This window comes from Giraffa tippelskirchi, chromosome 11 (genome assembly GCF_054371585.1).
Source record: "Giraffa tippelskirchi isolate mGirTip1 chromosome 11, T2T-mGirTip1v1.2.pri, whole genome shotgun sequence".
Classification (NCBI taxonomy): Eukaryota; Metazoa; Chordata; class Mammalia; order Artiodactyla; family Giraffidae; genus Giraffa; species Giraffa tippelskirchi.
In genome coordinates, this window is record NC_137285.1 from 112,023,894 (window position 1) to 112,039,022 (window position 15,129).

Consider the following 15,129-nt stretch of genomic DNA (forward strand, 5'->3'; position numbering starts at 1 on the left):
GGACAACCTCAACAGAAACATGGCAGAGAAATGCTACTTCTGTCACTTTCTTCACGTCTAATTAAGGGGATGAGAGTGGAAATTCCTGGCCCTTTGGCTTCTCAGGGGATTGTCCTGGCCAGCCTGGGGATAGACAGCTTCAGGTGTCCTTCTGGAAGGAGGACTGCCAAGGGCCTGGCTCTGGAAGCCACTTTGGCCTCTCCAGTGTGAATCTACATTTCCTCTTCTTGTGTTCCCCAGGTTCAGGAAGAAAAATAAGCTTCGAGAGTAACTGAAGAAGTGAGGTCTTGAGAAGAGGAGCAAAATAATAATAATAACTGTTACTATTACACTACTACGTACTGACTTCTTCCTGTATACAGCCCTGCTGCATGTACTAAGCACTTCCCATGATTTACCTTGTTTGTGTCTCACCACGATGCAATGATGCAGTTATTACTATCCCGTCTTTAGAGGTGAGGAATCAAGGGCAAGAGAGGTTAAGTAGCTCTCCTGACATCACACAGCCAGTGAGTGGAAGATCGAAGATTCAAACCCAGGTCTATCTGACTGTAGGTCCACAAGTTTCCCGGGGGGGGGGGGCAGTGCAAGAACACAGGTGCAGAGGTGCACCTGCTGCTGAGAGGGGAGCCCAGGTGCTAGCTGAGACAGGCTGGGGAAAGGCAGGTGCTAGCTCAGATCAGCTGGGGGAAGGGTAGGGCAGGAGCCATTTCATCAGTGGGAGACCAGGTAACTTGAAGCAAATAGAAGGGCAGAAATAGGGGTAGGGACTTGAGGAGCCAAGGAAGGACCTGCCCAGATCCCCTGAGAAGTAGGGGAAGGAGCAGATTAGGAATGATGACCAGAGTTGAAAACATTCATTAGAAATGGAGCCCATGAGACCAGTCGCACAAGCCCGACTCAGTGACTTAGATCTGAGTCTGGGGACAAGCACTGAGCCCATGTCTGAGAGGTGTTCCAGGCAGGGACTGCAGGGAGTTTACCCTCTATCATGAGGGGAGAAACAGCTAGGACCCCTCCTCACATTGCCTGGTGCTGCCCCGAAGGACTTCTTTCCCAGCTCTGGTAGAACATGGCCCAGATTCCCAAACACAGCAGGGTCAATGGACAGAGGCGGTTGGGATGGGCCCTGGGAGTCATGGCAGAACCTGCAAGCCTGGTAAAGAAAGAACTTTCCACAACTGGAGAGTGGGAGGCTCTGGAGCTGGCTCTGGGTTGAAATCAAGACAAGTCATTAACTGGCACCACCTCTTCTCAGCTAATCAAAACAAAGACCTGAGTCATTTTTTCTTCCTCTTACCTCACCGTCCCTCTCCTGCAATAGCCAACTGGTCCGTCTGAGCTCTGTGCTCTACCTACCACCTAAACCCCCTGAATCACAAATTCACCAGAGTCATCCTTTACCAATGTAAAGGAGACCCCATCCTCTTCCAACCTAAAACTCTTCAACAGCTTCGCATTATTGCGCTTAGAAGTTCTACACTTTACTCTGGCTCACAAAATTTTTCATGATTCTTCTTTCCACCAGGATCTCAGGTCACATCATCTTCCTAAGAGAGATCTTCCCTGCCATCTAAATTAAAAGAGCCTTCCACTGTCACTTCCCTGTTAATATCACTTACCACTCTCAGAAATATCCTTGTTTATTTGCTTAATTATTATCTGTCTCCTCAGTACCCTCTTCACAAGAACAGAGGCCCCATCTTCTGATGCAGAGCCCAGCACATAGTTATTCAGCAAACTTCTGTGGAATGATTCAAGCATGGTGGTGGAAGTAGCTTCCCCATGTGGCAAAGCATAGAAGTGGCCAAGAGCATCCAGGAACCAGAGGCTAAGAAGACAAAGGAAGCCAGACAGAAAACCTGGCACCTGAAAGGAAGAGGACTTGGGTTTCCAAGAATTTTCTATAAGAAGGATATTAGCACCCCTGGTTCCTGAGACCCAATAGCTTCCCTGTCCTGAGATTCCTTAAGATGTTGCCATTGAATTTACATTCTTGCTTCATCACAAAAGAATTTAGAGGTGAAGTGATAGGTAAAAAAATATTTACTTAGAAACACACTCCACAAACAGAGTGTAGGCTGTCTTAGAAGGCAAGAGTGGCCTTGAAATACGGCATGGTTAGTTTTTATGGGCTGGGTCATTTCATCGGATAATAATTGCGAGGATTATTCCAATTATTTAGGGGAAGGGTTTGAGATTTCCAGGAATCGGGCCATCACCCACTTCTTGGCCTTTTATGGTTGGCCTCAGAACTGTCATGATGCTGGTGGGTGTATCATTTAGCATGCTTATATATTACAGTGAGCACATAATGAGGCGCAAGACCCACTGGAAGTCAAATTTTGGACCCGGTTGGTTGTAACCAGTCCTTGCCATGTCCTATGGCCATATCATTCTTTTAAAAGCTATGCCCTGCCCACTTCCCTCTTGCTTCAAAGACACCTCTACACTCTAACAATGCTTTTTTTATTTCTCTTAAACTGGCTTGAATTTTTTTTTCTTTTGCTTACTGTGTTAAAGGTCCTGATGTAGCCCCCATACCCGTGTCTCCTTGGCGAGCACAGCACCAAAAGGAAGCCCAGCAGTGAGTGGGAAGCACAGCACAGCAGGTGAGGATCAGAGGCTCTTACCTCTGTGACCCTAAGTAAGTTTCTTTCCTTTTCTGAGTCACAGACACTCATCTGAGATCTAGCCCAAGGGTCCTCTCAGGTGAATCTGACAAGGACTCTGAGCTCATAAAGTAAAGAAAGGAGCCATCTTCCAGGCAGAAAGCATATTCTGTATATTTTCATATCCTAGTCAGATCTCAGCAGGAAAAGCAGTTCATTTAGGTGGGGCTTAGAGACCTGAAATGTTATCTATGGACAGGGTTAAGAGAATAACAACTGGTTTGAGGCACTGAGGTGGCTTCCCTGGTGGCTCAGACAGTAAAGAATCTGCCTGCAATGTGGGAGACCTGGGTTTGATCCCTGAATCAGGAAGATCCCCTGGAGAAGAAAATGGCAACCCACTCTAGTATTCTTCCCTGGAGAACTCCATGGACAGAGGAGCCTGGCGGGGTACAGTCCATAGAATCACAAAGAGTTGGACACAACTGAAGCAACTTACTTTGAGGCACTGAGGTGCTGACGACCGTGGGAAGATGCTGCCACCTCCATGTCTAGGGGTGAGGGGGGAAACAATTTACTGGTGCTCTGGTGGAACCATGGAAGAGGTCATCTCAGAACCATGGCACCCAAGTGGAAAAGAAATCCCCTAACCTCTCTCCGCTCCTCCCTGTGACCTCCAGCCAGTGCTTCCATTGGCAAAGCCTAACCAGATAGTCCAGGTGATGTGATCAGCTCCTCAGGACGCAGAGCAGAGAAGGATGGAGTAGCTATGGGGGAGGGGATACTATTCAAATGGATAATAACTAGAACCAGAGAAAAACCAAGACCTACAAACTCTTTAAATCTCCACAGCCTCCCTTTCATTTAAATCTCTGTAAGAGTGCTAAACTCTCCAGAAAATTGCTGAATTGTTATAATGGTCTTGATAGACCATTATAAATAAATCCAAACCTAGATTTATAGCCCTTGGCTAAGGGCCTGCCAGAGACAAAGGCAAAAGCTAAAGCTTTGCCACAGAGCACATGAAATTGCTGCCATGAGAGCTTTCAGAAAAGTTTCACCAGGAAATAAAGATTCTGACAATCTGAATAACTGAGGAGCCTAATACTAACCCCCACATACATTATTGAGGATTGATAGGTAACTATCCAGAAAGGATTCTTCTAATAGAAACAATGCCCAATCAGGACTTTGTAGCAAAGAAAAAATTAATCTATTTTAAATTGCTTGCAACTGACACCCACCTATGGTTTTTCCATAGGAATGGGGAAACCCATTCCTGGAGGGAAATTTTCCCAAATCCATCCACGCCTAGGCCACATTAGAAAGGCTGGGAAGAGTGGGAAGGACAGGTTTTAATCCAGAAAACTAAGACCCTTCTAAGAGTGAGAGCATTCCCAAAGAAAGAATGTGCTATTCATCATTGTGGAAGGAAGTTTAGTTCACCAAAAAAAAGAATAAAGGCCAGTCTTATGCACATCACTCAGAATACAAGTGATCAAGTCAATCTCTGACCTTGGGAGGCTCACAGTCTAATGATGCACAAAGATATATAGATACACCATCTCATATTAGGAGATAATTATCAGAGAGGTGAAAAATGTCCCACTATAATTGTGCATTTCAGCTTTATATACTTTGAAGTTATTATGAGGTGCATATACCCTTAGAATTATTTTATCTGGTTGGAAACTTCTAAATTTTGCTATTATAAGATGGTCTTCATTATCTCTATGATGCTTTGTGCCTTAAACTCAGCTTTATTCAAAATCAATATAGTTATACGACCATTATTTTGGCTGCTGTTTGCAGGGAAAATTGTTCATTCTTTTGCTTTTGCCCTTTTTGTATTCTTATGCTTTAGATACCTCCTGTATGTTTTAGATACCGATAGTTAGAAGGAGAATACTTCACTTCAGTCGTCCGACTCTTGATGACCCTACAGACTGTAACCCACCAGTCTTCTCCGTCCATGGGATTCTCCAGGCAAGGACACTGAAGTGAGTTGCCATTTCCTACTCTAGGGGACTTCCCTGGTGGCTCAGATGGTAAAGCATCTGCCTACAATGCGGGAGACCCGGGTTCAATCCCTGGGTGGGGAAGATATCCTGGAGAAGGGAATGGCAACCCACTCCAGTACTCTTGCCTGGAGAATCCCATCGACAGAGGAGCCTGGTGGGCTACAGTCTATGGGGTCGCAAAGAGTCGGACACGACTGAGAGACTTCTCTTTCACTTTCACTCTAGGGGATCTTCCTGTCCCAGGGATTGAACCCACATCTCTCCTGTCTCTTGCACTGGCAGGCGGGTTTTTACCACTAACGCCACCTGGTTATTTAATACAGTCCATGTAGTTAGAGGTAAAGGAGTTATGTGTTATGCAAATAGTATTCTGTGAAAAGAGCTTTCCAAGGAAAGGAAACAGTCAAAGCAAAGACTAAGGCAAGAGTGCCTGGTGTCTTAGAGCAAGAGTAAGGAGACTAGGAAGTGGAGCAGTTTGAACAAGAGAGTGGGGGAACAGGAGAAGATGAAGGAGGGGATAAATAGAGATTATTGGAGCAGTGCCCTGAGTAGTGGAAAGGGGATGGGACCTGGCATTCAAATGGGAGAAATGGCTCTACCTTGGAGCATGGAAAGTTCGTCTATGAATACTAGCAGGAGACGAGTACCTGGGAACAGATACCAGTAGTGTACAGGTGTTCTGGTGGAGTCTGTGGAGGCTCTCTTCCGATTGATGTCATTTTATCATAAGTAGGAAGCAGGGTCTGGGCTTCTCCAGTGGCTCAGTGGTAAAGAATTCGCCTGCAGTGTAGGAGATGTGGGTTCAATCTCTGGGTCGGGAAGATCCTTTAGAGTAGGGCTTGGTAACTCACTCCAGTATTCTTGCTGGGAAAATCCCACGGACAGAGGAGCCTGCAGGCTACAGTTCATGGGGTTGCAAAGAGTCATACATTATAAGTGACTGAGCATGCACACACAAAAGCATGGTCAGGTAATAAGGATGGTGGAGGAAGTGTTGGGGTTTTGAGGAGAAGGTTTGAATAAATATCTAGATGTACATGGAAGACTGAATGGACTAAGGACATACAATTTCTTGTCAGCAACAAAGGCTTAATTAATGCTTATGGATTTAAAATGAGGCAATCAACCAATAAAATAAAATAAAATGAGGCACTCAATCAATATGGTTGTGTAAATTTTCTCAGGCGTCAAAAATCCTTGATCCAGAAGCCAAGTTGCTGAAGTCTCCTATACCACATGGATCCCCGGGTGGTACAGTGGTAAAGAATCTGCCTGCCGGTGCAGGAGATGCAGGGGGTAGTGAGTTCAGTCCCTGGGTGAGGAAGATCCCCTGGAGTAGGAAATGGCAACCCACTCCAGTATTCTTGCCTGAAAAATTCCATGGAAAGAGGAGCCTAGCGGACTACAGTCCATGGGGTAGCAAAGAGTTGAACATGACTGAGCATGCACACGAATGCACACACATCTATACTACATTCTACTGAATGGCCATCTGCCCTCTCCTTGAACACTTCCAATGACAGGGAGCCCATCACTTCCCAAGAAGCTCCTGTTATCATTAGGTAGCTCCCACCATCAAAAAGTATCTCCCCATGTTGAGTTGGTATTTCTCTTCCTATTTGTTCCCTCTATGTCTGATCCTCTGGGTTTCTGTTTTCTTTTGTTTATGTTGGTCTATGTCTCCCTGTGACTGGTCATCTAGAAATTTGATGACATATCCAGTTGGTGAGGCTGGGAGAAATAAGAACACTTATACATGGCTGGTGGGAATACAAAATGGCAGATTACCTTTACTTAGCAAAATTATGCACTTACTCCGGCTCTACAATCCCAGTGCAAGAAAGAATAAAAAATGGTATCACATTAGATTAATGTGATCCTAGATCGTGCTCATGCACAGTTCCGCTAAGGAAATAAATAAGAATATTTTACAAAATTTAGCTCCAAAGATGATTACTACAGCATTTTTGCAAGAATAAAAACCTGGAAATAATTTACATGTATATAGGGACTGATTAAATAAGCTCTGGAAGCACATTTATTCAACAGAATGGGAAATAGACATGAAAAATTGTGTAGTAGAAGAACATGGAGTGGCATGGAAAGACACTGAAAAAGGCAAGTTTCAAAGAAGTAAGTTTGATATAATGCAATTTTATAAATATGCACATAAGATACATAAGAACACACCAAACTACTAACAGTGGATTTTTCTGGATGATGAGATAATTAAGAAACATACTATGTACTATTCCCACCCCTCCCCTCCACACGCACACCTTATTTTTTGTCTTCCCTGTAGTTTCTAAATTTTCCGTATTGAGTATTTTAATTCTGTAATTAGGAAAAAGAAGTTATTTTTCAGTTAAAAAACAAACCCTATGGGGCTTTCAACATTGAGTTCAAGAACAACCCCTCCATAAAAACCTCCCTTATTTTGTCTGCGCACTTCCCTGGTGGCTCAGATGGTAAAGAATTTGCCTGCAGTGCCGGAGACCATGGGTTTGATTCCTGGGTTGGGAAGATCCCCTGGAGAAGGGAATGGCTACCCACTCCAGTATTCTTGCCTAGAGAATTCCATGGACAGAGGAGCCTGGTGGGCTAGAGTTCATGGGGTCCCAAAGAACAAGATGTGACTGAGCGACCAACACTTTCACTTTTACCTCCAGACAGGTGCAGTACTAGGTCAAAATGTGGAGACCCCCTCTTCATGTCCTGAATGCCCCACTCCTGCCCCTCCTCCGTCTCTGCCCGCCCTCTTCCTTTGAGGGGAATCAAGAAGGCAACAAAGTGGGTCTTCCTATGGTTGCTCTTTTCTCAGGTCCCTCAGCCAAGAGGAAACACCCAGCCTCCCTCCTCCCTAAGCACTACCATCGGCCCCTAGAACCCTGAGTGCCATTGGCGGGACACTGCCTCACCCTCGTGAGGGAGGTGTCATTATTCCAAATACGTGAGCCTTATAAAACCAAGGCTCCGAGATCAGGGAGAGGTGAATCTGGGAGACCAGCTTGGGACTAGCCTGGGAAGAGGGGATCCTGGCAAAGCTGGCTCAAGTGCCTGCTTGGTGCACCCTCTGGTGGAGAAGGGGCTGCCTCGCTCCCGGGGAGGGACTGGGGCAGAGACTGGATATTTTAAGAGGCTGCCAGCCCCTTTGCTTTTATTTTTGACATCTTCACCCCCATTAGATTAAAAGCACCTGCATCTCACATTAAACATTATTTGTATATAACTATGTAAGAGTTGAGTTGGACTGGACCCCACAGACTTGTATATATTTAAATAATAACACAAAGAAGCAGGTTTGTAAGACCCGCACTACCTGATTTCCATGCTTACTTTAACACCCCAGTGCGTCTATCAAGACAGTATGGTATTCAAGGGGGAAAAGAAGGAGGGATAAATTGTGTGACGGGGGTTTACATACATACTACTATATGTAAGATAGATAACTAATAAGGACCTATTATACCTACTGTATAGCACAGTGAACTCTACTCAGCACTCTGAAGTGGCCTAGATGGGAATAGAATCTAACAAAGAGTGATATATGAATATGTAAAACTGATTCACTTTGCTATATAGCATAAACCAGCACAATATTGTACAATTATTCTTCGATAAAGATCAATTTTTTAAAAAAGACAGTGTGGTATTGGCAGAAGAATAACTACATTGATAGATGAGACAGAATTGGGAGTCCAGAAATACATCTGCACAAATGTGATCAATTGATTTTTTACTAAGATGTAAAGGCAATTAAATTAACAGTCTCTTCAACAATTGGAACAATTGGGCAAATACATCAGTCTCAACCTACACCTCTCACCTTATACAAAAATTAACTCAAAATGGATCCTAAACCTAAATGTAAAACATAAAACCAAAAATCTTTTAGGGAAACATATGCAATAAAGCCACTGCTATCTTGGGATCTGAGGTTGGACAAAGAGTTCTTAGACATGACACCAAAGCACAATCCATTTTAAAAATGATAAATTAGACTTCAGCAAAATTAAAAACTTTTGCTAAGAAAATGAAATTGCAATCCACAGACTGGAAAAACATTCAATATTACATATCTGATAATAATCTTACATCTGCAATATGTAAAGAACTCTCAAAATTCAGCAGTAATAAGGCAAGCAATCCATGAAATGAGCAAAACATTTGAAGAGACGTTTCAGCAAAAGGCATAAACGTATGGGAAATAAGCACAGGAAAAGATGCTCAGTGTCATTAGTCATTAGGGAAACTTAAACTAAAACCACAATGATATACTACTATATACACATTAGTGGAGTTACTAGAACACTTATAAGCCTGGTGGAAATTCAAAATGATATAGCCACTTCAGAAAATGGTTTGGAATTTTCTTATAAAGTTAAATATATACTAGCCATAATGAATATAGTAGATAGGAATCCAACTATATTAATAATCACTTTGATGTCAAGTCTGAAAACACTAGTTAAAAAACACGGATTGTCAAAATGAATCAAGAACAAAAGCCAATTGTATGCTGTTGATAAGCAACTTGCTTTAAATATAAAGATGCATACAAATTAAAAGTAAACAAATGGATGTATGTGTAGCATGGCAAATATAATTAATAGTGTGTATTGAAAGTTAAGAGATTAGATCTTAAAATTTCTCATTACAAGAAAAAAATTCTGTAACAATGGTGACAGATGTTATCTAGAAATAATCATTTCCTAATATATATAAATATCAAATCATTATGTTGTATACCAGAAACTAATAATTTTGTATGCCAATCATACCACCATAAAAAAGGAAATGCTAACACTAATCAAAAGAAAAGCAGGGCTAAGTATATTAATTTCAGACAGAGAAGACTTCAAAGCTTGGAAAATTATCAAATATAAAGCAGGGTATTACATAATGATAAAGGTGTTCCTTTTCCAAGAACACATAATTTGCCTTGACTTATACGCCTAACAGTAGAGCATCAAAATACATGAGGCAAAGATTGATAACACTGCAAGGAGAAATAGACTAATCTGCTTTTAAAATTGGGGACTTCAACACCCCCTATCACAGATGGACACATCCAGCAGGCAGAAAATCAATAAGGACATAGTTGAATTCAACAGTACCATCAATCAACTGGATATAATGAACATGATGTACTACTGCTTCATCCAGCAATAGAAGAATCACATTCTTTTCAAACTCACAAGGAACATTCACCAAGAGAGACCACATTCTGGGCCACACAACACCCCTTAATAAATTTAAAAGAATAAAATCCTACAGTGTCTGCTGTCACACCATTAAACTAGGAATCAAATAACAGAAAGGTTACTGGAAAATCTCAAACTATGTGGAGATTAAACAGTACACTTCTAAATAATTCACTAGTCAAAAATAAATTGCAATAGAAATTTAAAAAATATTATGAACTAAAGGAAAATGAAAATTTATGAGGATTCATGGAGTGTAGTGAAAGCAGTACTTACAGGGAAATTTATACCACTAAATGCAAATAATAGTAAAGAAGAAACATCTGAAATCAATCATCTAAATTTTTCTTAGGAAACTATAAAAAGAAAAAGTAAATCCAAAGTAAAGAGAGGAAAAGGAATAATAACAACTGGACTATCAATCAATAAACTGAAAACAGGAAATCAATAGAGAAAATCAGTAAAATCAAAAGCTGATTTTTCAAAAAGATCAACAAAGCCAATAAGCCTCTAGTCAGGCCAGCTAAAAAGAGAAAAAGAAAAAAAAAGAGGACACAAATAGCTAATATCAGAAATGAAAGAAGTACATCACTACAGATCCTATGGACATTAAAAGGATAATAAAGAAATACTAGGAGCAATTCTATTTGCACAAATTTGATAACCTAAATGAAATGCACCAATTTCTTGAAACACCAAAATGCACACAACAAATCTGAATAGATCTATTTCCATGGAAGAAATTGAGTAAACAACAACTAACATTTCAAAATAGAAAGCACCTGCCCAGGTGAGTTCACTGGTGAATTCTCCCCAACACTTAAGGAAGGAATTACATCACTTCTCTGCAATCTCTTTCAGAAAATAGAAGATGAAACACTTCCTAACTCATTCTGAGCCCAGTATTACCCTAATACCAAAACCAGACAAACACACTGAAAGAAAAGAAAACTACAGACAATATCTCACATGAACATAGATGCAAAAATCTTCAGTAAGTTAATAGTAAATAAGATCAAAAAGTATGAAAAGGATTATACAACATGACTAAGTAGGATTTATTCCAGCCATGCAAGGTGGGTTCAGTATTAGAAAATCAATTAATATAATCTACCACATCAACAGAGTAAAAAAGAAAAATCACATGATTATTCCCACAAACACAGAAAAAGCACTTGACAAAATCCAACATCCATTCATGATTAAAAAAAAAAAAAAAAACTTCCAGTAAACTAGAAGGGAATAGAAGGGAAAATTCTCAGTAAAATATAAGGGAATTTTCTCAACTAGATAAACTATCTACAAAATCCTATAGACAACAGCATTCTTGAAACCATCCCGCAAAGGAACTCAAAACTGTCCCACTAAGATCAGGTACAAGAGAAGAATGTTCCCTCTCATCATCCTTTTTCAACATTTAGTACTTGTTAATGTAATAAGAAAAGTAAATAAAAGGTATACATATTGGGGAGGAAGACATAAAACTTTTTTTTTTTTGCAGATAATGAATGTCTCTGTAGAAAATCTAAAAGAATTGATTGGAAAAAACTGGAACTAATAAGCAATTACAGCAAGGTTGCAGAATACAAGGTTAATATACTGTCAGTTGTTTTCCTATATACCAACAACGAGAAAGTGGAATTTGAAATTAAAAATACTTTGCCAACAAAGATCCATCTAGTCAAAGCTATGGTTTTTCCAGTAGTCATGTATGGATATGAGAGCTGGACCATAAAGAAAGCTGAGGGCCAAAGAATTGATGCTTTTGAATTGTGGTGTTGAAGAAGACTCTTGAGAGTCCCTTGGACTGCAAGGAGATCAAACCAGTCAATCCTGAATATTCATTGGAAGGACTGATGCTGAAGCTGAAACTCCAATACTTTGGCCACCTGATGTGAAGAACTGACTCATTTGAAAAGACCCTGATGCTGGGAAAGACTGAAGGCAGGAGGAGAAGGGGACAACAGAGGATGAGGACATCCACATGCTATAAGAGTATTCTAGACAGAAACCTTTCACAACAATTAGCTCAAAATAGATCATAGACCAAAGTGTAAAATGCAAAACTATAAAACTCCTAGAAGATTACATAGGAGAAAACCTAGATGACCTTGGGTATGGTGAGGTTGTTTTAGACACAACACAGAAGACATGACCCGTGAAAGAAGTAATTGATAGACTGGTCTTTATCAAATTGAAAGCTTTGCAAAAGATGATATCAAGAAAATGAGAAGACAAGCCACAGACTAGAAGATGACATTTGGAAAATGCACAACTGTTAAAGGCCCATTCTACAAAATGTACAAAGAACTCTTAAAATTTTAAAAAGGGGCCAAAGACCTTAACATAAACCCCGCCAAAGAAGATATACAGATGACAAATAAGCATATGAAAAGGCGATCCATATGTCATATGCCATCAGGGAAATGCAAATTAAAACAATGAGACACCACTACATACATATGAGAATGAACAAAATCCAGAACACTGACAATACCAAATATTGGTGAGAATGGGAAGTAACAGGAACTCTCATCACTGCTGATGGGACTGCAAATGCTACCAACTGCTATGGAAAACTGTCTAGTAGTTTCTTACAAAACTAAACATACCCTTACCATATGATCCAGCAGTCACACTTTTTGATATTTACCCAAACAAGTTGAAAACATATGTCCACACAAAAACCTACACACAGATATTTATAGTAGGTTTATTCATAATTGCCAGAAATTGGAAGCAAATGAGACGTCCCTCAGAAGATAAATTGATAAACTGCAGTATATTCGGAAAATGGAATATTACTCAGCACTAAAAAGAGATGAGCTATCAAGCCATGAAAAGACTTGGAGGAAATGTAAATGCATATTACTAAGGGAAATAAGCCAAGCTGAAAAGGCTACATATTGCATGATTCCAACTATGTGACACTCTGAAAAGGCAAAACTAGTATTTTCCAGGGGAATGGTGGCAAGGAATGCACAAGCAAAGCACAAAAGAATTTTTAGAGCAGTGAAATACCCTATATGCTATCATAATGATGGATATACATACAACTCTATTAGCCTTTGCCTTGCTTCATTCTGTGCTCCAAGGTCAAATTTGCCTGTTACTCAAGGTGTTTCTTAACTTCCTACTTTTGCATTCCAGTCCCCTATAATGAAAAGGACATATTTTTGGGGTGTTAGTTCTAAAAGGACAAATAGCTGTGAAAAGAAGAGAAGTGAAAAGCAAAGGAGAAAAGGAAAGATATACCCATTTGAATGCAGAGTTCCAAAGAATAGCAAGGAGAGAGAAGAAAGCCTTTCTCAGCGATCAATGCAAAGAAATAGAGGAAAACAATAGAATGGGAAAGACTAGAGATCTCTTCAAGAAAATTAGAGATACCAAGGGAACATTTCATGCAAAGATGGGCACAATAAAGGACAGAAATGGTATGGACTTAACAGAAGCAGAAGATATTAAGAAGAGGTAGTAAGAATACACAGAAGAATACAAGAAAGATCTTCATGACCCAGATAATCACGATGGTGTGATCACTCACCTAGAGCCAGACATCCTGGAATGGGAAGTGAAGTGGGCCTTAGGAAGCATCACTACAAACAAAGCTAGTGGAGGTGATGGAATTGCAGTTGAGCTATTTCAAATCCTAAAAGATGATGCTGTGAAAGTGCTGCACTCAATATGCCAGCAAATTTGGAAAACTTACCAATGGCAACAGGACTGGAAAAGGTCAGTTTTCATTCCAATCCCAAGAAAGGCAATTCCAAAGAATGCTCAAACTACCTCACAATTGCACTCATCTCACATGCTAGCAAAGTAATGCTCAAAATTCTCCAAGCCAGGCTTCAGCAATATGAGAACTGTGAACTTCCAGATGTTCAAGCTGGTTTTAGAAAAGGCAGAGGAACCAGAGATCAAATGACCAATATCTGATGGATCATTGAAAAAGCAAAAGAGTTCCAGAAAAACATCTATTTCTGCTTTATTGACTATGCCAAAGCGTTTGACTGTGTGGATCACAATAAACTGTGGAAAATGCTGAAAGAGATGGGAATACCAGACCACCTGACCTGCCTCCTGAGAAACCTGTATGCAGGTCAGGAAGCAACAATTAGAACTGGACATGGAACAACAGACTGTTTCCAAATAGGAAAAGGAGTACGTCAAGGCTGTATATTGTCACCCTGCTTATTTAACTTATATGCAGAGTACATCATGAGAAACACTGAGCTGGAAGAAGCACAAGCTGGAATCAAGATTGCCAGGAGAAACATCAATAACCTCAGATATGCAGATGACACCACTCTTATGGCAGAAAGTGAAGCGGAACTAAAGAGCCTCTTGATGCAAGTGAAAGAGCAGAGTGAAAAAATTGGCTTAAAGCTCAACATTCAGAAAACTAAGATCATGGTATCTGGTTCCATCACTCCATGGCAAATAGATGGGGAAACAGTGGAAAGAGTGGCTGATTTTATTTTTTGGGGTCCAAAATCACTGCAGATGGTGATTGCAGTCATGAAATAAAAGACGCTTACTCCTTGGAAGGAAAGTTATGACCAACCTAGATAGCATATTAAAAAGCAGAGACATTACTTTGTCAACAAAGGTCCATCTAGTCAAGGCTATGGTTTTTCCAGTAGTCACGTATGGATGTGAGAGTTGGATGGTGAAGAAAGCTGAGTGTCGAAGAATTGATGCTTTTGAACTGTGGTGTTGGAGAAGACTCTTGAGAGTCCCTTGGACAGCAAGGAGATCCAACCAGTCCATCCTAAAGGAGATAAGTCCTGGGTGTTTGTTGGAAGGACTGATGTTGAAGCTGAAACTCCAATACTTTGGCCACCTGATTGGAAGAGCTGACTCACTGGAAAAGACCCTGATGCTGGGAAAGATTGAGGGCAGGAGGAGAAGGGGATGACAGAGGATGAGATGGTTGGATGGCATCACCGACTCAACGGACATGAGTTTGAGTAGGCTCTGGGAGTTGGTGATGGACAGGGAAGCCTGGAGTACTGCAGTCCATGGGGTCGCAAAGAGTTGGACACAACTGAGCGACTGAACTGAACTGATACATACAACACCTAGAGTGAACTCTAAAGTATACTATGGACTTTGGGTGATTATGATGTGTCAATGTAGGTTCATCCTCAGTTAAAGAAAACCAAACATTTTTCTGGTGAGTGATGTTGATAATGGAGGAAGCTATGCCTGTGTAGGTGCAGAGGGTATAGGAAAACCTCTGTCCCTTCCTCTCAATTTTGTTACAAACCTAAAACTGCTCTAAAAATGTTT